This window comes from Helicoverpa zea, chromosome 14 (genome assembly GCF_022581195.2).
Source record: "Helicoverpa zea isolate HzStark_Cry1AcR chromosome 14, ilHelZeax1.1, whole genome shotgun sequence".
In the NCBI taxonomy this organism is placed as follows: Eukaryota; Metazoa; Arthropoda; class Insecta; order Lepidoptera; family Noctuidae; genus Helicoverpa; species Helicoverpa zea.
The window spans coordinates 7,512,024-7,539,801 of NC_061465.1; the positions used below are offsets into that span (position 1 = coordinate 7,512,024).

General features: G+C 36.2%; 1 protein-coding gene across 3 annotated transcripts in view; it reads right to left on the reverse strand.

Annotated features, from left to right (window-relative positions):
* LOC124636137 (apoptosis-stimulating of p53 protein 1) overlaps positions 1–27,778 on the reverse strand; it is a 243,615-nt gene that overhangs the window by 213,555 nt on the left and 2,282 nt on the right. The window lies entirely within an intron of this gene.

Below are 27,778 nucleotides of genomic sequence, written 5' to 3' on the forward strand. Positions count from 1 at the left end.
CGTGCCGAAAATATTCTCAGGCATACAAAGACGCACATCTTATAATATTTTCAATGCCATGTACTGTGTTATTATGTTCAAGGCTGTAGATAAGGCAAAGGCAACTCACTTTTTTGTACACAAAGAATTCTCAAATAACATAACGTGTGTTATCGTGCGAACTTTTTGGTAATTAAACATTTAGGAACAATTGGAATAATAAATGGCCGGTACGTTCTGTTTAATGTCTTAAAAATGCAATTTAAGTTACAAGCATTTTAATTGTTAGTTATTTTTAGGTATGTCGCTGTGGTACCTACAGGGGTTAATGTAAAGGTGAACTTACAAAAGTAAACATAATTTAACATCCAAATCCGAATTATTTCAGTAGGTACCCAACAAAAAATTTGACGCAGGAATAAAATATAGAACGATCTCATTGTGATTTTTTTACCATCAATTTGGTCGTCTGCGGCCTCACCTAGAAATGTAGATCCAATCTAAGTACTTGTCTACCCGACCCTTTGAGAAAACAGTCGTGATGTAACGCTCTAAATACTTAAATGATATGAGGATATTATCTTAGTGTACAACACTAACAATAGAAATAAATGCTCTGCTAACCTTTGAGAGCACAATGTGGGTTACAATATGAAAAAATACACCGCATTTTGTCTGTACGTAACATTTTGAATCTAGAACCGTTCCCATTCGGCTGCACTGAGGTTAATTTCATGCAGCATTTATTTTACGCTTTTGCTTGCAAAATGTGAGCTTTTGGAGCTTCCTTCCTTTTTCATTGGAAGTATCAAAGAAAGGAACGCGTTGCTATTTGTTTTAATTTGGCCCTTTCTTTGGCTATATAATATATTCAGATTCTTTGCTAATAATGCCTATGCTACACAATAATGTGAGAGTCATTCATGAACACATATCACCATACAACCGTTTCCTTCAAAATTACGTAGAACTTTGTATTTTCTAGTAACATTTAAGGAACAAATTGGGTATGAATAACAACAGGGTAGCTCGTATTGCTAATTGAGGAAATATTCAAAGTCTTGCCCAAGGCCATCACACTGGCAAATGAAGGCAAAAACTATGAGTTCAAGGCACTCTACATGACTAACAATATTTGAAAAGATAAAAAACAAGAACAAAGAACATTATTTAAAATCAGACTTCACATCAATCAGGGAAACAACCCACAAATTGATGTGAAAAGATTTTATCTAAATTACTCAAAGAACTTAGACACGTCGCAAAAGCAATTTCTCAAGTCTTTTTCAACTGGCAGCATCGTCGAATTCGCTCTACAGCAAAACTGACAAGCAATTCTCAGTACATATCGATCACTCTCGAGCCCCACAAAGCGATGATTGTTCACAATCCTTGAATGGAACACAAAAACTCACATTATTAATTTTATTGTATTCGAAACGAGATGTCGCCTTGAAGACAAGATCATTACACACACCATAACCATCAAGAGCTGACCTCTCGTAAGTAGTAATAAAACGCTTCGATTACTAAATGCTTAACATAGGAGAAGTCAAGAAAGGTCAAAGTAAATTGGTGGCGCTACCCGAACTTCACTCTCCCACAAACCCATTGTGGAAACCGGTTCCAAAGAATCCGCCTTGCGTCATTTAGCCACGTGTAAACATTTTAATTGATGATATGCGGAAGACAAAAAGCTTTGATAGCGATCGGCATTTTGATTCTGGTTCAAGTATGTAGATATCTTTGGGGCTTCGCAATAAAAAATGAAGTTAGAAACGAAGCGCTTGAAACAACGATGTCGTTGGTTGACAGCAGGGAGGTAACTTCATAAAACTGTTCTGAAATAATAATCAAACAAACCTAAGTGAAACCGCCAGCGCGTAACAATTTCACTCAATTATAGCGGACGGCAAAGAATTGGTAAACATGGTAACGAGTTCTACGAAAGGGAAAATGTCGAAGGGTCCAGCCAACATTACCTATTCGTTTTTCACAAATGTACAAGGGTTATATAACATGAAACCACAAGAAAAAATTCTTACGCCTCATATTAGGTATCTACATATGCTTATGGGGCGACTTTATTAAGTCCCGCTATAGAAAATTATTGTTATTAGGTTAAGTTGTAAGTCTGACATTGTTCCTATTAAGAGTGTATCAAGCAACCTACACTCCTACCGTACCTCATTATGTTGTCGTCTAGATTTCTTGCGCAGTAAAATAAAATTGTGCGCAAAATGGGCGTGAAATGCGCGGTAGCGGATTTATATTAACGGCATTTTACAATTGAATTAACTCCATTAGTTACAAACGTACGTATAATGTCTATCTTTTGCGCCCATTATAAAATTAATGTAATGTTCGTCCATTTATTGGAATCCAATCGAAAACCACTGACTCGGCACTTATGTGGTTTTCTCCTCTGAATATTATAAGCATTGTTACATGAAAATACGTTTTATGGCTACATTACAGCTTTTATGGCTTTATTTTAGCAAAATTACGTCGTGTTTTGAGGCTAACATTAAAATTTAGGTACGCCTGGAGGAGCTTTTGTCTTGGAAGTTTTATTACGCACTTTGTTCATTCATATAACAAGTCGTAGACTTTGGTCGTCGAACATAAGGTTTATATTATGTCGACCTATTTCCTAACATTTGAACATCCCATTTCAATTTCTCTTTGTCATTGATGATTTAGAAATGTCGGCACGTTGTTAACCCTATGTTCGAAAGGTAGGAGTGGACACAATCAATAGTAGCACCTGTAGCTGTAAGGCAACAACTCGGCAGCTTTATGCAAGTGTTCGGACATTCAAGATATGTATCGACAACGACATAAAAGCCGCGATAAGTAGATCGTTAATATTTTGAAGGCTTGTTTTATTTTTACTTCTTTTTAATACTATATCTCTATATAACAAGTTATTGGATACTCCATGAATGGCAGCCATCTGGTGGTCGTTAATTATGTCATGGGATGGACTCGACATTCCCTCGCATGAATAATGGAAATCGCATGGGATTTATACATAAACATCATAAGAATATCGCGTGTTTTCCTGCTTGTGAAAAGCTCATTATACTTAGATCATTATAACACGGATACCTACAAATATATGGTTTTGGCATGAGTGTATAACTCAACCACCACATTTAAACACACAAATTCGATATTTAGATTTCAGTGTTAATGACATAATGCTAATTACTGAACATAGACAATTAGCTCCCTCAATATGTACAAAATTAATGTTAAATTGCTTTTAGTAAACATGTCCCATATTTCAGTCATTTTGCGGTGAGTAATTTATTATAACAGTCACCAATTACCTTAATAAATCGTGACACTGTGCCCTTAGGTGACGCTATAAAAACCAAACCTGATCGGTGAAGCAGTCGGCAGCCGAAGATTTCGAAAGGAGATTTTATGGTGTATACTAGATAATATTTTCACATTACTGCATTTTATCAGCCTCCGAGATCTCTACCATTTGTGGTGATTGCTTCAGTCAGGTACACCATAAATACAGAAATCTAATTTACACTAGAAAGGGCAGTGAGCCACGGACTTACAAACGTGTATCATGACGTCACAAGCGTCAGTGCAGGCGTCAATTGATTTAAAATTAGAATGAATCGTACAGATAGTGATGATCGATGGGTATCAATCGGTAGGTATGCTATCGACACATAATTAAGGGGCAATCGATCGTTGCCTGTCGATAGGCACGCTCCGCTTCGGTCGAGTGCGATTGACGAGTTTAGAACGACATCGATTTCAACTTGAAACGTTTGATTCTTAAAACAAAGCGAAGTAGAGTACATGCGACGTACTCGTATATCGGCATCAAGATAAAGAAGTTCTAAAATCAATAAAGTCATGAAAATGAGTAGGTACTTTATTAACATATATTTTCACCTATTTTACTGTGTCATGAAACTGTCATTAAAATTTAATACTGTTGTTATTTCCACAACACAACAGTAATTTTCTTTGAAATAACACTTACTTATCGAATCAGCTTCTATTGAATATCATCTAACACCACTGTCTAAATGTTTTGATTTAAAACATTGATTATCTTATAATTTACGGACGTTATCAACACGATCAACGAGGTCTTCACTTCGGTCACGCTTCTCGTAAAATCTGAAGCCCATCCAGTAACTCTATTCGTGTGACGGCGACCGCATTCGATACGTTCAACTCCGACTTGAGAGATGGAGCTTGTAAATCTGTCAACAGCCAAATTATAGCCACGCGAGGACTCCATGAAGGGCCCTTTGTGAAGTCGTGTGTGCGTGCAACACCCATTCGTGACGGATATTTATAACTTAGCACATATTCTAAATTGCATTGATATTTCCCTATATTTTCTTCTAATCAGTCTTGTTCTACATTTCTCTTTTCAAACTGTATCTGTAAAACGGACGCTTGCAATGTAAATGAATTTCAGTGAACTTTGTATCATGTAAGCGTGGGTTTGACACTAACACGCTAGCTAGCCTGCAAATTTCGTTAAAACAAAATTTGGTTAGTTTATACATTCGAGAAATTTCCATCTTCATTTAAGTTTTCCGTGAAACGCCATTTATGTGGGAATGAGTTAAATACCTTTTCACAAAAAGCCATTAGTCATTTTCAAATGAAAATACCTAAACACGTATAGCGGGAGGAGTTCCTACAATAAGCAATATAAATTGATATCCATCGTTTACTAAGACTTGTGTCCGACGACGTAACAATAGTTGTCATTTAGAACTCTTATTTCACACGTGCATAAATAACGGTGAAAGCCATAAAGTTGTATAACTAACAACAGCAAATTAAAAGTTAATAGGCAGATCTGTAACGCGTTTCACACAGTTACTGATTCATTACTTTATTATACAGTGGGTTAATTAAAATTAATTGAATAAGTATTCTTTTTTCTCAGCTCTATTATGGTCGAATCTGTTACGGAATTATGTTTTACTATTAACTATTAATCAAGATTTGTGGTGGATGCATGAATGGCATTGTTCTTGTGGGGTGTATGTAAGCTAAGCTAGGCTAAGTTACGTACCGCAGAGGAGGTATGCGGGCGCGTCATGTATGCACATTGCACTTATGTGACATCTGTAATATCTAGGTTTGCGCACCATCCCGGCTTACCCGCACTCGAGCTACATAATTATGTTAATCTGACATTCTACTTTACGTTACTAAACTCTAAATGGCAGAATGAAAATGATAAATTACATGGAATTAAGACGTTTTCGTAGTTCTATGATATTACCTATGATATTATTTTAAATGTCACCTATACCTCTAGGTTCAATATCAACTTTTGTAGATCGCGATAGCCACTAAAAGCTATTACAATAATTTTCTACAAAATAACACAAACGATGAATGAAGTCCTTGTACAGAGACAGTCTCATAAGCCTATAGGATTTTCTATGTTCCCGAAAATATTTCCAACAAACGAGGGTATTTTTGACAAACGTTGCTTGCCTAGTGTGTGAGCCGCTGTGAATGAGTAACGTCACAGCCTGACAGCTCCCATTATTCACTATATCATTCCGTTTAGTTGACCACCTCTGTCGCCACCCCATGCTCTAGTGACTTTTACACCTAACGACGTATCTTAGAAAAAAACTTAGTTAAATAAAAGCTTCAATAGGAGCAACACAGTAGAGACTTAATAGGTACATTTACCGTTGAATTGCAAAACTCTACAAAATATTAACAAAAGAATTTGGTAAGATGTACATAAGTTATATATATTGTAACACATAACCAAAAGTGATTCATTTGTATTTGCATTCTTAAGTCGACGAGACTCAGTCAGGTCGTGAAAGAAAATAAAGTTGACAAACCATTCCTCAATATATAGGGATTTAGTATCAGAATCGAATCGCAGGGTTAGTTTAAGTTTTTTCTACTAAGTACTATATCTACATAAGTATCAGTTGTCTCCCTTGTAGAACAATGGAGCGGATTCTCAGTGTATCCGCGTCACACGTTTTGTTTCCATTTATCTCGGACGGCGGGCGTCGCAGACCCGTTACACGTATGTAATGTTAGGATACCAGCGCATAATGAGACTGCAAACACATGAATGAAAAGGTACGTTTTATATATTAATGAAACTGGGGAAAACCTTAAGCTTTTGTTAAATTGTTTCTCACCTACACGCTTAAAATAACTTATTGTCGGATACGTTTGAGCAACGCCAAAATGTGAATGGTGAACCGTCACAAAAAGAGCATCGGCATCGACTAACTTAATATCGAAATCATTGTATTTAATCTATCAATTTAAAGCCGGCATCGCTTCAAATTAACTGCTCTGTAGGCGTAAATTAAATCATTGACAGTGTTAAATTACTTTCATTGCAAAATTATAGGCCGGCTTTGTCACTCGCATAAAACATGATTTGTCAATACGTACAAAAAGTTGTTGAAATGAAGTAAAACTGGAGAACGGCGGGTAGTCAAGGAGGCCAGTGGATCGATGGCCAGTGTCTCTTACAGCCGAACCCGCCGATATCGGATTACCACCGGTACGGACAGTGCTGCGGTTGGCAACTCTGCGAAATACGTAAAAACACTCGTAATTACTATTTAAGTAGCATCATCAAGGCGAGCAACTTAGTGCTCGTAATCTGAATATAAAAATATTATCGTGAGACTTAATTGAAAAAACTTGGCCAACAATGGGAGTATTAAACATTTCAACTGTTTTTAAATTGCCAGCTCAACTGTTTTTATAAACATTTTAACGCAATCCGCAGACCCGATGGCTATTTTTGTGCGATGGCGTAAAAAATATAATAAGTAAGTACTTATGTCTTAAAAGTCAATGTTAAAAAGACATTTGCGAGTTATCGATGTTTCAATCGGTCAAGGATCGCAGTAGATTTCGTTGTTTTCCTCAACAATTAGAGAGGTTGACAGAACTAATTAATATGATACGCACACGATACAAATAAAATCGTCGACCACTGCAAATGTCGAAACTTGGTTTGTTTGTGACAGCCGTAAAGTCAAACAGAACACATTATACAAACATCGTTTTCCATGGAAAATAAGGAAAACTAAACTTTAATAACTTCAATATATAGTTTCTAATCGCGTGAACGTGACACTTGAGACGTTCCACCAGAACTTAGCTTGTTCGGGGTCCCGAACTTGCGGTATATACTCGTAGTATGTTATCAAGAAATTGCATACCTATTCTGATACAATATTCGTTATTGAATTATTTAATATATATTTTTGATACACAACATATTAAAATAAATCGAAATTAAGTACTATTGTCCATGGCACAGTGGAATATAATTACTGATATTTGGAGCTCATTGATAAACAAATTAGTCTGTATATTAGAGTCACTAGTCATGATATTCGCCATTTGAATAAGCTGTATTAGTGCACGCGAATTCATTTGCGTACTAGTCACATCACATAGATATTTATAGTTTACGCTAAATCAACATTATCCGCATATTCCGATACCAGCATATTCATGATTCGTGGTTTTCACGAAAATTACTGAAATATTAACTGAAAGTCAGAGCAACTCAATAAATATTGACTGACTCATCCCGTTTCACATGCTATCAGACTTTGCTAATATTGTCATCAATAGATTTCATAAAGGCATTGATTCATACGCATGTGACTTGAATTCTTACAAATATCACGATGTTCTACTGAATAAAATTGTTAGTTAATTTTGCAACAACCTATTAATTAATACAAGACTCATAATTTAGATAGCTCTACTGTTACGGCATTTATAACCTAACCAATTTTACTTATAAAATATAAAATAATCGGATAGATTTATGAGGTGCGATAGTTAGCGATTAACATTTCTGGATTTGGATATCGGTAATCGGCACTGGCACTTCGATGCTGAGCCATTACTAAGCTTAGGATCAAGTGACATAAGCGGCCACGGTCTACTTACTTCAACACTTTCCGACTAACCACCGACTTACCAGAAGTAATAAAATTTGAAAGTTCTTTCAATAAATCGATAAATGGCTAATCATAGGCCTAATAATGCCTAATCATAGCCTAGAATTTATTGTAAAACTTTTCTTAAATTATCAATTCCTGATTCGATTGGTACTCTGTTTCTAATTTTAACGGTACACAGGTACTTTTATTTTGATTAAACAATTAGCTATCTTCTCTCACCCTTTCAAATGATTTTGTATTTTGGTAAAATATTTTTTTTACAATTTGAAATATTCACTTCTAACGTCCGACGTAAAAAGTTTGGAATTTTAACATGCGTAAACCCGGATTAGCGATGCCATACACTTTTCACATTTTTCATTTCCGGATTAAAACATACTCTCAAAAATGGATTCTGTATTTGTTACCTATCCCATGTTTATTTATGTTTCGGCTAAAATATTCACCATTAAAACCCCTTCCTGAATATCAATTTTATTTAACCTCAAAATATTTATTTAGGTATACCTAGCTTCGAATATTTTCAGAATAATCTTGCATGAGTAAACCACGCTCCGCTAAGATAGTAAGATTGACAACTTCAACGTACGTGCATTCCTTATTAACATGGAAACATCTTAATATACTATGCGAAGCACACAGGTAAGTAAAGTAGCTAGTATTAATAAAGTTCTTAAGTAAACGGATTATTCTGATGGGAAGTTAATCTTGTTATTCAACTTCGTTTAACTTGTTGGTCTACTTCAAAATCGCCCATTACGATCTAATATGATATTACATACATGTTATGATGACGCAAAATACACGTAATATAAGACTTTATTGGTGTCAGGTTATACATTTTAATATGCACGTACTACCTAAGTATGTACCTATCCATTTTATTTGCAGACGCGAAAAAACTTTCAGACGCACTTAAATGTAAGCACCTTTTACGAACGCAGACGAAGGTAAAAAACGTAGCAACATAAGAGTATCAACAGTGTCAAAAGAATAATATCGGTAACAACGTAGCGCAATGAGATGGAAACTGTATTATGGAGCGTGACATTTTGCGATGTGACATCGACACCGCACTCGTCGCATCACTGCGAGTCCCGACACCGGCTGCGGTTTTGTCATACGACACACGTAAGTCGACACTCTGTAAAAAGAGTGCGTAGTATTTAGCGGGCCCGACGCGACGGAGATACGCCAGGCTTTGTCGCGCTACGTTTTGTCTATGTGCATATCCTGAACAGTCGCGGGTCGTTGACCTCCGATGAAAAGCCGATTTCTAACAGCTCTTTTGTGCGAGATGTGAATGTCCGACGGAGCTATTTTACGTGCCGTGTACAATTATTTTTAGGGCCCCGTAATTGCGTTTATTAGGTACTCGTACATCCGTAATTCTGTGGTACGGATAGTGACGGCGGCTTTATCTATTAGGTAGGTACAAAATTACATGTCATGGAAATTGGGTGGAGATTATGTGATGATGATAAGTAACTTATTTGCTCATATAATAAGTTTGCTTATTACTTTCTTGGACAGAAGTACGCGTTAAGCTTTGATGATTGATGAGTAATAGTGAGAATAAGGCGGTTCACTCACGAAGACGCTGGTTGGAGAATCACTTGAGGCACACAACAAACACACAATACGTAATGTTTCGCGATGCTTACATCTTTCTGAAGCTTGTCATTTCAACTGGCGGCATCACCACAGGAGAACTGAGTAATAAAACTTGATACTGTGAGTATACTTAGTTAATGTTTCATTTTGAAGCTAAAACATTTACCTAACTAACTTTCATTACTATAATTTTCTAGCAACAGCCATAATCCTATGTGCTTTATGTTAAATACCATTCCTTTCATAGTTACAGCTCTTTAATGGATTTTATTTGATGTAAGCTACAATCATAATAATATTTTACGAACGGTAGACTTGAGCTACATGGAATGAATGCTTCTAGAGTGATCATTAAACGTTAATTTTACAGCATTTTGATAACTATGATAGTAGCTACGCTATCAAAGTGGCACTTACATTAAGATAATGCTACTTACATAGTCGGTAATGGAGAGCATGCTTAATTTATTTCGTAGTGAGATTACGTGTGTAATGTAACATTATACTGTTGAAATACTGAATCTTTTAATGCCTTCTGACTGATACGATCGTCGCATTTAAGTTCATTTAATTTTATGTGATTGTGCTTTCAATTATCCGTCGTTTTTGATGCACTTACCAGTATGCGTTATACTTTTGTGATTACGTTTTCGTCTGCGCTATAAGAAATAATATAACTATTTACTTACAAGTATTTTATAGTCAATTTATGTTACTGTAAAGAAGGGACTTGATATTACTCTGAAAAGTTATGTCATGAGTCCATATTAAATTTTTATTAAACGCGTTTTTTTAATCTGCATCTTTATTTTACTTAAGTTGTAGCTAATTATACTCGTAGTAGGTACTGAGTATTACAACATCCACCAATCCAGACACCACTTCAGTAGCCCTAGATAATTTCGTGCAGTTTCATTTCGAAAGAGAAATTGCCATAAACTGCAACGCCTATTGCAACGCTGCCATATTCAGGTAGAAGGCAATCCTATCTCACTCAAACTACTCCATTGTACTGTCAACTCACGTTTTCAATTCTTCTGCAAACAATATGCCTTGTAATAACGCAATCCTAAGAACTTTGTAACTTCCAAATTAAAATACTTACGCACGAACTTGCGTAATGAACTTGACTTTTGTACGATCGAACTTGGTATTAGAGTTAATATCTGTCTAATGTACCCAAATATATGCTGTATAAGATTGTAACCTTGATGCCGGAGGCTGTACCTAACTACAGTCTAATGGTATAAAGTTACAATGCTAAATCAAACAGTCTAGACATTATTTCTGGCGTTCTTGTGACAAATGTATGCAGAATATCGAAGCCTATCAGAATATTAACTCGATTCGTCATTACAGTAAAGGCTCTAGTACAATGCAATGTAAAATACCTTGAAAATCCATTTCGTATAAAATAGATTTTCAAGGTATTTTACATTTTAAAACGTCGTCGTCATGATTTAAATGAAACACATTTAAATCATGACGCACTTACTTAATGTAAGTTTGATGTGATACATTTTTTTTTTTAATAAATCAACTTTTTGTCGATACCGCTACATCAGAAACTTCAATTTCCTCAGGAATTGAAATCTATTAGCCATTTCACTCTGCGAGCAATAAACACTTCACTACATGATAGTCAATCTCTTTTCAATAATTACGTCACATTAGCAACGCATTATCCACATACAGAGCATTTAATGCATTCTATAGTGCAATAGGTGCTGGCTTTTCAATGGAAATTTATCTCCTCGCAGGAAATATAAGACAGCGCGGAAACGCCTCCGCGCGCCCTCAATTTCACTTTGATCTATTCAGATGCGACATCCTATACTATTATATGCTATAGTACCGCGGTTCAATGGCGGTATATCATTGTACATTTCTCTTGACTCATATACTTGAGATGCGGAAGCTAGTATTGTATGATACGTGGGTTTTTATAAAGGCCTACGGTTTTTTGTTCGTGTGTCGGCATTTGTTTTTGTGTGGTCCTCCCTACCTTTACGGTAAATAGTCATACCTGGTGTATATTTAGTTTGTTTGCGGTCTCATTTCATTATTACAAAAGCAGATATTAAGAGAAGTATAAACATACCATAGCGCCGATAGTAACTAGGTACCTACATAACTTGTACTGTTCTCTGTACACGTATCTAAACGGCGCTAATCCGTACACGATTTAACACATTTCCGACAATTCGCTACCATTCTAACAGTACCAAGTATTAGCAACTATACGTTCCAACTTACGTACGATGAAAACGTGGTTGTTCTCATTCGAACATTTTATTATGAACGGTTGATAGGCGCGTGCCGGGAAATTGATTGTGCGTGGTATCACGTACCAGACAAATTGCTATTGCAATGCGTCTTTATTCCATAGGCACGTGAACGATGGCTAGCTTGCATGGCCTAAGGACATGGAGAAAAAAAGAACTAACGGAGTTGTCATAATGCAAAATGTCCAAAGAAAGTAGCGCGCCAAAATGTGGATATTCCGGAGACGAGGAACGGTTCTAGCACAGCCCTCACGCGCCTTTTAGCCAACCATTATTTTTAAAATAAAATCACGAATCAATCAAACCAATCTTTGACAACTTCATCTTTCACGAACACGAACGTCTCGTAGGTTCAATTAAGTAACTGATCACGCCTACCATTCGTTGCTTGACCTACCTTAACTTCCTTATGGCATCTCCGCTATCTTTCCTTCCTCCGTGCCTAAGGATTTACCTAGCTGTCATAATTTATGGCCAGTCACTCGAACAAATGTATGAGATGTTATTTGTAGACTTTACAGAGAATGTTGGAGTCGTAAAACATTATGGCTCGGTTAGCGAGGTAGGTTTCGGTGCTGACGAATATATTGACATTTAGATAGATGTTTTATTGCATGTTCGATAATATTAGAGAAGTTATGACTTCGTCCTTTATACAATCGAATTTCACACACCTGATTGGTATTTATTGCAAACTTGTATTTAATATGTTTGCTGTACAACAGCTTATTCATGAACATTAAACAAATTACCCACAGATAAATAAGATAAAAGAGTATGTCAGATTTAATATAAAATTACTGACCGAATCGAATTCCTTTAAAGTGAATCTGCCCTTTTTATTATATTGCAAGTACTTTTTGAGCTTGAAAGCCGTACAAATGTATTTTTATTGGTCACTTACTTTGTAGTAATCTCAGGCAATGTAATAAAGTGCCACTTAGATAATGTTTTAGTATTAAACCTTTAAAAGAATGTCGTTACAACTTATTTTCTGTAGATGAGTACAAAAATGATAACATCGATAACATTAAAGAAGATAAAGCTAATATTATGAAGAAATACATTTTTCAATAGGCTTACTAAGAAACTGGAGCTCGTAACACTGTGACAGCACGAAATGCGACATTTATAAAACTCGTATTTCTACACTATTTGTTTAAATTTCAATAAAGATTAACTTAGCTGAAAACTTCAGTTTAAATATAGCACGAATTAAAATAATAGAAAGAATCAAAAGGATAACAGCAATAAAATAATTTAAAAAAACGGTCGCCCCTACGTTTCGAGTTGGTGAAGCCGTGCTGAAGCCCTTAAAGAAAGGTACGTAATATGAAATAATCCGTCTGACTGTAACATACAACCCGGCCGGTCTTGCCCCTTGACATCTGAAGGAAAACATAATAATGTCTTCACGCGTTGACGGAAGGGGCGAATGGGCTTCCTTTCCGATAATCTGCTTGAGCACCGTAGTTTGAAAATAGGGGTAAGTTTTACTGTCGTTTTGTACCTATGTAATTTTTTATGTTAATTTAGATTTTTAATAGATTTCAATGGCTAGATCTAACTTAATGACATAACCTGTCTAAATTGTTTTGATGAACAAAACTATTATTGAGGATATGAGAGGTTTATTTAAAACGAATGGAATTTAATACACATGACTGAAGCTACAAGCTACCGAAGTTATAAGTATCTTTAACCTTGCAGAAACAAAAAGACTTCGAAAAAAACACCTATTCACAAGTCATTGACTTTATTGCTGTGAACTAAATCCTAATGTTAGTTCTATTGTGTTCAGATTCACCGAAACCATGCTAAATATGGAAGATACGCATTAGACAGATCATAATTCAATTAGCAACCGGTAGCCAAATTCTTAGTTTTTTTTTAGCCAAATATCATAAAATTAACGAAAAGTTACGTGGCTGGCTGACTGTAAGAATAGCTTTTTCTTTCCTCTACCTATGTATATCCTATCGTCTTACTCGAAAAATCTCATTGGAGAATCTATTCTTCTATGTTCGGCCACTGCAGTCGTGTTGTAGGTAAGGATCTAATACGTTTTCCACGAATCCTAAGTGTTTAGAATCTTCCGAATACTTGCGATAGCTTTCACTTACTCGCATAAACATACTGACCCCCGCTCTCAGATACATTTAATGATTACTTATGTCACTCCCTAGTGACGGATTCTCATAGAAATTCTGCACTAAGGAACATCTTAAGTAACCATTAAATGTCTCTGAGTGTGTCCATTAGCCATGTATTGGTGTACCACAATTACAGATACCGAGATTATACAGACCCCTATTGGGTACACCGCTGTATCGTTGTACGTAAACAGGCTTGCGGTTAAATTCGATTGTAATACGGGTTTACCTATCTGGCGGATATTTGACAAATACGCGGCTGACACCGTGAGAGCAGTGGCGTAACCCGCTAGCTATTATTCAGATGCACTCAAATCAACATTAATCTGAGTATCGTCAATCGGTGACACCGATCGACGATACTCAGATTAATTTGCATAGCAAACGGAATCACATAAATCCACATGAGATACAAAGCTAATTGTATCTACGCATATGGAGGTGTTTTACGAACATTATTCATATAGGTCACAAGACTTAAAATTTGTTTGTCTAACAATTACAAAAGAATTCTTGTAACTACTCACCTACTTTTAGGTGAAGAATGTGCATACAAATGTTGTGTTGACCACTTTGCTTAAGCAAATGTTGGGCTAGCAGTGTGGGCTAGTTAATTATTTTTATGAAATTGATTATTTTTGTCAATCGAAGGCTATCTCATCAGAAAAACGCCCTTGTTTAACATTTGCATGCGCAACTACTTTAAACTAACTAAGCCTTTTACCCAACACATACTTACCTCGTGATGAAGATACGAACAGAACAACCGTAATTGAAGACCTACACAGAGATGCAGCTGTATGAAGTTTATAACTAATAAATAACATTTAAGTACACAAATCAATAAACTATGTCTGCCATCCAATAATTATATGCGAACCGTCTTTTAACATTCCTTTTTCGGAAATTCCAATTATATGGGCAGCTTTGAATGTCGATTTCACTACTCGCCATGGGTTGAGTTTACGATCTCTGCTGATATATGGTTTCCTAGTCACTATACTGTTTCCCATAGCAATGTTAAGTGCCCCTTGGTTAAGTTTCATTGTCGACTCAAATATTTATTGTAATATATTCCGACACTGGACAAAGTTTCTCGAGTTTGCATTATATTCTTACAATAAGTATGTACACACATAACTCTTGGTACGCTATTCGTAATTTGCATAACACGAAGTAATATTTAGGTTTAGTTCGTTTAGGTACATTATGTATTTGACACGCATATTTTCGTTTAGTATATTTTTTCAAATACAGTGTAGTGCTCTACTGTGTGTTTTATTTAAGCTGCAACCGAGAGCCTCATTATACGAGTGAAAAGAATTCCGTATAAAACATTTTGCGCCGTTAGAAAATGCGCGTATTTTTGTATCATTTCGAACTACTACATACATCTGCACTGGCAGCTGTTTCCGTTGAATTGGAAAGAGTTGAACAGTGGGAAAATTCTCAATTTTAAAACAACTTCGAGAGTCACCCCCGAGATAATAGAATGTCACATCTTTACTTGTTGATAACTACGAGTTCAATCTTCTTTGCGTTGAACTTTTTAACAGAAGTTATAACTTTGGCCCCACGCGACCCATTTTAGTTTTATCAAAAGTTGGGTACTTAATCTAGTCTATTCGATAGCATAATATCTATTAGAAATAAAATTCGTACACGTTTATTTATAGTTGCTAAAGGTAATTTATTCATTTGCAAGGCCACAAACGCATTAAAATGAGGATCATTTACAATCTATCGTTGTTGTGTAATCTGTAGGAATTCTTTAAATCAATTGGCCTTCTTGGCACAAAGGCTAGAGGGCCATGCCATTAAAAATTTATAAAAAAAAAAAATATATCAATTGGCCTTCATGGAAGAGGCAAATACAAAATTCTGTCTCCAAAACGAACGTCCTTTAAAAATAGAATAGCAACATTTTTAATTTGCATTCCTGCCTATCTAGTACGCTTTACATCTGTGTTATGAATGAACGCGTAGTAGACCGATTCAAGTCCATCAACCGCCTACGATTTGCGAGACACTAGTTCCGTGGGAGGTTATTGTTCTGCCTTCAATATCAAGTCCATAGATATGGAAACTTAAACGTGTGCGTTATCCAGAACTCGATTAAGTTCACGGTTTATTCTTTTAGCTTTGTTCATTCGAACTGTTTTTAAACAATGGGGAAGGTTTCCATTTTCACATGACTTTTTTTGAAGAAGCTTAGATACCTGCCCGATACTTAAAATGTATCGTAGACTACTTCACGATTTCACTCGACTGTATCAGTCATCTAACTTCGAAGCTAAGTCCTAGCAGGGTCTTCCAAGCATACCGAACTGAGAACTCGGACCAATACACTTGACTTACAGTCAAAGAGACTTCTAAATTGAAACTAGAGATGTGACGAACTTTCCTCTAACATCTGTGTTAATAACTGCATCGATAGTTCCGGTTCTCCGGTTGACTTCCCACTATAAGCAGACCCTTCGGTTCCGTACAAAACCAGTTCTAGCCTACCTCTCTACTCGAGTGTGCACATCATTACGATCATGATTAACTGCAACGTTCGAACGCATGCGCAATATTTGATCATAACCTGTCGATTTCCGAACGAGTCGTAAACTTTAGTACGAACTCATTTGTTAAGATATATGTAAGTAGGTCTTGTTTTTATTTGACGTTTGGTAATCATCGATAAACATGTAACGTCTGTGGCTACTCTAGGTAATCAACTAGCGCTTGTTTTATGATCTGTCTTGTCTATAGGTTAATGACTTCTGTAATACCTGATGAACTGTTCGGAATTAGAAACACTTACAATAATTAAATCATCAATATTTAGTACGAGAGGTACACAATATTTGCTCTTGATCTTAGTTAAAAATCCTCTAAATAAATAATAACAAAATTATCGAATCTAAGAAATACCTTGACTAATTATTTTTATAGCTACCAACAAAATTTAAAACATTATTCTGTTGTACTTCTAAAAAAAGAAGAATGAACATCCATTTCTAAGAATGTCAAATGCATAACTTTTCCATTTGACTGCGCCGCCACGAGAAGACTGAAGGAAACCTCATTTCCTTTTCAAAATATATATATTGTGCCTCTAGAATAGCCATCACAACTTAAAAGAATAAATTATATTGTTAACAATATTTTTGCTGAAAAGTTACTTAAGGCAATTGCAAAAAAATGCTTTAACCTTTCACGCCTCTAGTTATGACCATAAGCTGTTCCATTCATTTATCACCTTTTTCGTCAATCAGGAAAAACGTTTAAATGTTCCATCATTATTCATCAAGATTCTGTAAAACGCGCACCAAACTATAAGACCATTATTGAACTTCGCATTCTAAAGTTCCAAAGTTCATTCAAAATGCAGGAAGGTGCATCGTGAACTAAGATTGCTTTTCTCAATAGGTTCTTACCTTTAATGTCTCTTCACATTTCTATAGGGGGTAACACAAAAACATTTTGATAGGTAAACGAAGCCCGTGACATTTCCGTATCTCTGGATAATCAAATTTATCTGAATCAGAAGTTGTAGGCAGTGGTAGGTCGACGTGGGTAGAAGGTACTACTACGAGTTCCTGCGTTTCTCTGAACATGGGGAGGTAATAACTTGATCTAATAAATTCTGTAGTTTACCATTTCGACGAAAAAGTTACTTATTTTGCCATCAGAATCATAACTTATAGATTGCTAAAATGTTGCTACTACATTTTCTTATCAAAATCATACAAAATAACATTGCCGACTCCCTATTCGTTGCCCAATACAACCTTTACTTTCGCTCGAAACAACATCGACATTCAATCAATAAAAGCAAGCTAACCTCAATTTGATAACTATGTTCGTCATACCATAATTCACGACAGACCACATGTACGTTATTGTACCTACAAAACAAAAATGGCCGCGTAGTAAGAACTTATGGTAAGCCAACACGGTTCATTAGTCAAACCCACGCGCTCTGTGACAATAGAATGAGCACTATTGTTTACCGATGTTGTAATATGTACATTTGATTTAGATTTTAACTATCGGGAGTAGAGAAAGCTTGATTAGATACTACTTACTAAGTTCGTGGTGTAGTGATGATGTAATTTGGTACACTCGAATTCGTGTTTTGATTATGTTGTTGTTCTCATTTATAAAGTTATGCTAATGATGTCAAATGAAATAATCAACTTAAGAAGAATAACATGAAACGACCTACAATAATCCGTAGTACGGAATCTAAGAACTTGTGGTACGTGGTACAGCGACAAAATTTTCAGTTTAATTAAAGGAAAACGGTAGCACCAATCGTATACATCATCAGAGAAACTATTCACGTCTTCAGGTAAGCCCTAATGTGTATGTTCCGTGTCCAACATAAATGGGTGGAGTTAAAATAAATTGCAGTAGTGCACTAGTAAGTCTCTCCCATCGATCTCTTACGAGCCCACAGTAGGTAATCCATTTCCCAACGTTGACAATACAAACACCAGACACAATTCATGTTCTCTTTTATTTGTAGGTCAATGGGGAAATAAATCTTTCAGTAAAGCATTTAATTAACGACTCAAAAAAATTGAAAGTCGTGCGTTTCTCTTCGATTTATGGCCGAGAATGTTATGCAAGTTAGTGATTTTCTTTTGAAATACAAACAATTTATAGTGTTTTAATGGTTTCGATAAATGTTTACGTTCTGTTTGGTATTTGCACCTGTAAAGTTACAATTTTTTATTTTTATTTTAGATATTTATAACTTAACCCTGGCGGTCTCTTAAAGATTGATTATATTCCTTGATCTTATCTGTATGTAATACAAATAACTCAATAGTAGAGAAAATCGGCACTTCAGAAGTCGCAGGACCTACGAAGACACGCAAGATGTACTCGATACTAATGCAGCTATCGATTTAAATCTATACCGATTAATGCAAGTCTCGATATTTATTCATCGACAGAAGTATGCGAGTTATAGATTACAAGCCCATCGTTTACAACTGTAACCCGTTTCCCACAGCTGGCATTATAAACAGGTGATACAATCTATATTCCCTTTCATTCCCAACTCGACATGGATATAAATCTTGCATTGCATACATTTATTTTTATAACCTACTTAAATGCAACATAGTTATTGTACATTATAACTTAGCGTTAGGACCTATACCTATAGGTAAATAAGTGTAAACGACTTAGATTTTATAGGTACTGTTAAGTAAAGTAATAAAATAATTTAATTCCAACCTTGTTGCAGAAATATTCGATCTTAACTTCAAGTTTTCACATAAAATGGTAGGTCATTACTTTCCCCTCTTATAAACAATAGCCCCTGCACATAAAGCAGCAGTGTAATTACGTAAATAACGTCTGTACACATATGTTATTCACGCACTATTACACAGAACACTCTATTGGGTAAACTAATTACTTCAAACTGTTTTAAATAAGTCCTTTATGTGGAAAGATATTTTTCCTCAGCTTGTATTAATCTGAGACGTATAGATAAGGATTTGGGAACCTGATGCGACAGCTATCTTTTACCAGAACATTGTGTTACTGAACTGAAAATAGGCAGTCAGGCCATCTATTACAATTTATGCAAATGATGACGGACAATAAAATATTTTACTCACTATATTTTATTTTTATGCGAAATATCTCTTTGATCTTTTTACTTAATAACATCTCATTTGACCGTAGGTTGGTCAGGCAACACCATAATGTGGTCGAAAGTCATAGTTCCAAACGCAAATCTTACGTTTTAATGATCTCAAAACCACTTTTATCGTTTGTACAATATTGGCAATTAGCGCACACGTTCCAACGATAAAACTTCGATCATAATAACTTATAATTGTACTTATGTACACAATACTTTGATATTGGCTTTTCATGTCAATTATTTATCCAATAAATCTATTAAAATCATATAGAGTTAACGATTCAAACGTTTAGTATAAATACGTGTTGAGATTAATAAAATAACACGATACTCCCCTATTATACTTAACGATGTTAGTAATGGAAGCTTTGCTAAATCAATTGGTTACACATAAAAATATAATGGCTAGGTACACAAGCTCGAGTCGTTGACCTCTAAACTACTCGAGTTACAGTTAATAATTAATAAAACAACGGTATACAGCTGTTGAAGAGAGCACGCGATGCTCGAACAAAAAATAAAAGGAAATAGTCAAAACTATCCCTATTTGTTATTGATATTGCTACCATTAAAAGTAATTGAACAAAGTTATTAAATTAAATTCGAATTTGGAACACCTCGACAATAGATGACTTCATTTGTGCGAATTCAGGTACGAGTCATTCGAAGTTCAAATTATAACAAATACAATATAAACTACAGGAATACTTGATGATTGCTCGAGACATATGGATATAACAACCCAGAACCATAAAACGTACCTACTTTAAAGGAACCAGCAGTCGATACATAAAGCAGAGCATAAAGTCTCGTGCAATGTTGACTAGAACACCAAAACACCGGAAGCACAGAAAATTTCGACCAGGAAATTGAGTAAAACATTAACTATATGTTCAGCACGATCTGCGCTCAAGAATACATAAACATTATGTAGCATTCGTCATGTGCATGCATGCATTGTCGACCAGCAACTAGCATACCCGGCCTGAAAATAGAATTTTTATGACTGAAGTATGAAGCGTCCGTACACCTAAGTATTCATGAACATGCGCGGTAGTTATGAATAAAGATGACGGATTTTATTAAGACACTTGATGGAGGTATCATCTTATTGTTGAAAGACTTGTTAGTGTTACGAGGTCTTATGCAACAAATGCTTATACAGCTAAAGGGTAACGAACTTTATAATATTGAAAGTCAGATCATTTATGCGAATTATCAACCAGATTTTTTTCAAAATGATTCAGCAAAATACTGAAAAATAGTTTTCAACTCAATGGCTATTTAAACAGAGTTTTAAATTGCGAATTTCCTGTCTCCACGGTGAAGTGGTTTGAAAGCACTAAAGTGTCACAATAGAACAGCATCAGTGTGGCTCGGAGGTCATCAGTTCACGTAATTAAACCCTCAAGTGAGGCAAAGTGCAACAATGGGCGTTTCGCGGCGAAGTGTCGCGATGCTCATTAGATGGAGCGTGAGGACGTTAATGAGGGGAGATGGTATCGCCTCGCCCGTAGCGGTCGCATACTTTCACTTCTTAAGGGCAATGCTGACTTGGAGCGATGAATGTAAATTTGACGCGCTATTCAGAGCTTTGTCGGCCGTAGAGCCGACACGATCGGCCAAATCGTATCAAGAACAACATACTCGTCGCATCACGCTTGTCTTCCTCAAAAGGATGGATAATAGTTTATATGCTCCATAATCTTCCAAAAGTATGTGAGCCTATTGCTGTAACCTCCATACGGAACTTATTTTCAGTCATAACTTGAACAAATTCACACGAACGAAGATAAAATCAGTCCTAAGTGGCAAAAATACGAACCAATTCTAGGAAGGAGATATGATTGTACTAACCACTTATTCAAATTCGCAACCTCTTGGTACGTATACAGAAAACAATAAAGTGAATACATAATGGGTTCGTTTAGTATTATCCTAGCTACACGGTTCGAAATAATTTCCCCGGCGCGTAGGCAGTGTGTCTAGGAGGCATTGACTCTAGTGGAGTGAAGGCTTCGCGTGTCAAGCGCGCTCCTTGTTGATATACTAATTACTTAGTACTTAGCTATCACCGGCTTTAAAAGCCTGACTCACTATGTTTATAATAATATTAGTTGCTGTTTTGTATGAAATATTTTTTTAATAAGCGATAAGTAGTTCTATAAAGGGCATTTTGTACATTTATTGCATTTTAACAACAGGTTAAATAGGTATTAACACAAAAATCGTCGAATAAATTAGAATAGATGGAATAATCGAATTATCTATACCTTACTAAATTAAAGTTATGAACTTTAGCTAGTAGATCTGAAACAAAGATTCGCCTCAAATAGAAGGGCGTTTGACACGATTTAATATCTATTATTTTTCAAGCGTTAGTCTGTCGAAAGACATGGATATCGGAAGTTCCGCTGTTGCCTGCGCCCGCGCACCACAATACATGAAATGCGAGTAGGTAGGTAACTAGGTAAAAGGTGAGTGATCTCGGAACGCGCTCCGAGCACCGAGCTGGCTAGACTTATCAACGCTTTCCAGTATTATTTACACAACAATAACAAAATATTATAGCGTACAAAATTATTAACATAAACTGGATTACTAGATCTACATTAATTGCGTGTATTAAGATAAAACATGGTCAATAAAATCGTAATACAACAATGAAGCAGAGCAATTACATCACAGCAGTAGCAATGGTATATAATTGGATGCGTTCATCGACTACTCATTAAGCGTAAAATTATTCCCAGGTACACGGCAGGTGCACTGGCTGGCTGCGGCGGTTGCCATCGATGGCTAAATCGAGAAAAACAATCATCTGACGTCGGTCAACCGCGCCAATGCGAGACGTACTTTATGCACAAAAAATGGACAAGCGCGAATCGATCGCGCGAACAATAAGCAACGTGCAAACCTGCAGTTGGAAGTTTAAATTTTCAGCTATGTGCGTGCGCTATTGATTTAAAGTGTCGTTAAGATTTTTTACTAAGGTAGGTAGTTTATTATTTCTTTATCATGTTTGAATTCAATAATTCAGAACAGCAGTAGGTACTCTCAATTAAGCAACAATGCCTTAATTGCCAACACAGAAATTAATTCAAAAATATACTTCATTAAAAATAAGAGGCGTAAATAATTATGAACAAAATTTTATAATTCCTCCTTTGATCCCGCGGAACCCTAAAGCACATCTAAATATTACAGCATAATTGCCGGGGGATGTCTCGAATAAATTACTGAGGATTACTTACCCGGCAGAAATGTTGCTCCTGCTTCAGAATATCAGAATATCATGACTCTAGAAAACATAATGAGTGTGCCTACGTATGTATGATGCTTATCGCGTTTCCCTTTAGCCTTCTAATAAGATCGTTTGATAAGGCATTAGATACTTTTGATATTTCCACATGTGCCTGAGCTCTAACGAGCAAATATAGGCACTTACTGTCGGTGTATACCTAACCTAGGTATTGATTCTAATTATTTCTAAGAAAGCTGGGATAGAAATCTATTCTTGACAATTTGATATTTCTAATTCCTTGTTTACCTAACAAAAAAAAGTTTTGTATGCAATTATTTTGAAAATGTTGAATGTACTACGACTGTAGACCTTGTAAGGGCGTGAAATCGAGTTTAATTTGTAATAATTATTCGCAGTCAGCGTCTCATATTATTGTTAACGATTGCAAATTATTCTTAGCTGTACACGCCGTAATCATCGGACTAAACGTGATCTTTTCATCCTTGCATCAGATTGTGATAAATGATGATCATCAGAGAAAACTGAGTACGAACAACTGTGATAAATAATATGAACGTGTCCGTTTCGAAACTTGTGCTATTTTTCTTCATGAATATTATTTTCAATGTTGAGTTTTACCCATCGTCGCAAACCTTGAACTAAACATTGATAACCTTCTCACAAGACCACTAATGGAGAATTGAACAATTCTCAAATCTTTTGATTTCTTCAGTTGTTCTTTCATTTTTCTTGATAAAGCTTTCAATTTAGCAACGCTACTTACGCATCCCAGTTTTCTTTTGCATTTTCACTGTTTTATAATGTGTATCTAGGTTATATTTTCGTACCCACCAATTAGCTATTTCTAAACCAGTATATAACAACTGAGACAACATTTTTTAATATTAAAACTACAACACTACAGCGCAAAACCTAGATATTGTTCAAACATTTCTCAATTGGCCGCGGGCGGAGGCGCGAGCACCAGATATGGCGCCCTCGTGAACAGTAATCTACATGTACCGAGCTACCGACACACAGACGAACACACAGACGAACACACGTGTGTTTGTTACAAAGAGGAGACTCTATCATCATTAAGTTATGTCTGAACGAATCTTGTGCCACGTGTAATCTTTGATGTAGGATCTACTTGTGAAAATAAAAAGTCTAATCATAAGGTTTAGCTTATTTCTGTGTTATTCTGAATTAAAAAGGTATTTAATTAGAACCTTTTTGAGTAAAAGTAATGGAAACCACAAAAACATCCATAGGTACATGCCCACCGAGCAACCGAATTTACTAAAAATTGCTTGAAAGTTAATTTAAAAATGCAATCACGTTGCTACAAGTATGACCTATTTTATTTAAGAAAAATAATGGGCCCCATTGTTTCGACTGTCCCAACACTCCTTGCTAAAATCATCAATACCACCAAACCGCCAATAAACTTCAGGTAAAACAAACATAAAACAAAAGTTGACGCAATTATTGCGCCAAGTTTTGAGTTGGGAGTCAAAGCTAAAACAGAATAGGGACAAACTGAAGCTGAGCGTCATTTAACAACTCTCATGCCACTTACGACCGAGTTTCAAAACTGACTTCGATATTGAACTGAACTTTATGTCTCATGTATAGCTGCACGATAGCTATGGCGATACAGTTAAATATACATAGACTTTTAACACATCATCACTGCATGTTTTCGAATAGTAAAGGCTGGCGGATTAGGACTTGCCGCTAATCTTTCTTTGTCTTGAACTATTTACACGAACAAATATATGAGGTAATTAATTTTGCTCAATTGTTCCTTCATGAAAAAATATTCATATCAATCAAACTTTAAGTGGCCACTTAGAAATACTTGGCCAAACTAACTTTTCATTCAGTATCATACCTACGAGTATGTAGGTTTGAACCTACACACAGTCATGCGTGCCTCACAACGGTTTTGAGTTTCTGACATGCGTCCATCTCGTGTCAAAAGAATGATGTACAATTTGTAAGTCCAAGTAACCTTGACCCTCGTACAGCCTTGTCGACACTCAATGTGGAACAAAAATACACGTCAAATACAATTTAGTTTTACATATCGTCACTGAGCGTGAAAAATCGATAAAATGCATAATAACCGTATCGTTTTAAGTGGTAAATTGCTGCAATTATATCATGGAGAATATTAAAGCACATAAGGAAGTGCATTCAACTCTCTACGATCCTAGGCCTTGATCAAAAATCTGCACCAAATTAATAAAGTCCAATTAAAAAGATGCGGAAGTACAGGCAGAGACGTGAGTATTGTGCACGATACGTATCGATAGATGTGTATCGAACTTGTATGCATGAACAAATAACGCAATACATACTGCACTCCTCAACAGTGGGAAATATTTTATTTTCGCCAAACGATTCGTCACCTCGGTGCTACCGACGAGCACTGTCAATATTTGCTTCCGCCAAGTACTCGCGTCTCCTACGTCGCAAGAACCTCCAAGTTTGCCGAAGAACCAACCTGAAAGGCGCCTCTGAGACACGAAGCCTACACCATTAAAACGCCCACGCTACACCTTGTTTACTATCAATATTTTATTTATCTATGAAAATCATTTTGAGACCTATCCGACTACTACTCTGGATAAATTATCATATTTTTACAATCATTTATAACGTAAAATCATGTCGTACGAAGGTAAGCCGCCGCTAAATGTCGATAATTATACACCATAAATCACATTTAGTTCTACAATATGAATAGGTTTTTATCAAACTTCAAAAGGCCAATACATATTTTTGTTATCGACATTTGTAAGAACATAAAATGTTCAGAGAAACTGCATGCATATTATCGCTCCCACTTCCTCGCTAGCTAGCATAAACAATCGATTTAAAAGTGTCTGAAGATACTTGCTTTGACCATGCAACTAAAGTCAGAAACGTGCTGCTTATTAGAAAATTCCCATGCGTTGCATTCGCAATGGGACAGATTTATGCGACGTAGTTGCCGATACCAAATGATATTGGTTCATCGCACCCGACACCGCAACGACGACAGAATAATGTGCACAAGTAGGTACACCTACAAAATAACTTCACAGTTCGTTGATCTTTCGCGTGTTTTCTGTAACCGATTCGAGTGGGTTCCAATATTTATCCTAGGATCGGAAAAGATGGGTGATATCATTTTTGACTTTGGTTGCAAGTGTTTACGCACCAATCTTTCGCTCATCTCCCGAATCTGTCTCCTTGGAATCAATAGCGAAAGATGTTTTCATAATATGCACCCACATATGTATAGGTAAACGCAAAGAGTTATTGCGTAGTAAAAAAATGTACGTCCTATGACTCAGTATTTTATAGGATCTCCGTAGACCTACCACTCTCGGTAGAAACATTATCTTCCACCTTGTTTCACCCTTTCTTCTATCTGAATGCGAAAATGGAACTACTTTTCCCGAAGTAACCAGTTTTTTATTCAAAATAAACAAAATTTAATCTATTCTCAAAAAATCTAAAAGCCATCCCTCTTATCTACCTACACGAGTACCTACTTACTTACGTACTTGGGAAAAAGTGAAGAAAAACTACAAAGTGTGCGGAACGCGTCCGAACCTATTACAGAAACGCTCGACAGCCAAACTAGTTTTACAGTTACCACGAGACGATTCGATTCTGCAACGATACGTAGTCGAAGGTCGCGGGAACTCGGGCGGGACCAATTCGGAATTCGTTCTGCAAGTTGACGGTGACTCAGAAACCGAAAACCTTCAATGCTAAGGCACTGACAGACGAAAACACCATGACGAGTTATATCTACGTCGCAGTAACCACAAGGACATTGGAAACTTAAGATTAAAATCTCTGAAGAATAGCTCGTAATAAAGTAAGCAGGTACATTTACTTTTAATTAGCCCAGAAAATGTTATCCTGTGAGAATCGTAACAGTAGGTAAGGACGTCTAGTTATTTCAGTTTCGTATTCCAAACATTTTCTCGAGCTTATCTTAGCACGAAGGTACGCCTTCGGCATATACTGAAAAAGATAATTAGTGTCTAGTCCCTAGCGTCCTTGGAAGAAAATGGCTTAATTAAACAGTTACGACTGAAAATCTTGGTCGTAGAGTAAATGGATCTAAGTGAAATTTCGCAAAGTTCAGTGTAACAAATATTCAGAAATGCTCATCCTCCGAGCCTTTTTCCCAATCATGTTGGGGTCGGCTTCCAGTCTAACCGGATTCAGCTGAGTACCAGTGCTTTACAAGAAGCGACTGCCTATCTGACCTCCTCAACCCAGTTACCCGGGCAACCCGATACCCCTTGGTTAAACTGGTGTCAGACTTACTGGCTTCTGACTACCCGTAACGACTGCCAAGGATGTTCAATGACAGCTGGGACCTACAGTTTAACGTGCCATCCGAAACACAGGCAATGGTGTCTAAGATATACTTAGAAAGTACATACAAACTTAGAAAAGTTGCATTGGTACTTGCCTGACCTGGGATCGAACCCGCGCCCTCATACTTGAGAGGTTGGTCGTTTACCCAATAGGCCACCACGACTTTTTTTTAAATAAATATTCAGAAATGCTATTTTAACTTTTTGCAAAAGTAACAACATTTTTGCAATTTGTAGAGGAGATAAGAATATTGTGTAGCCTCTGCTCCTTTTAGAAATCTCTTCGGGAAAAAATCAAGAGGTACCCACCCAAAACTGATATTAATGCTTGATTTGAGAACCGAACCCACACCCATTCTGTGGGTAGAAGAAATTTTTTAAGCAAAATTGGCAATATTAGTCAGAGCCAATAATCCTAGAAAATGATGTAAGAAAAGTGGAGAAAGTTTTGATTGCATAAATCTTTTATTAAAT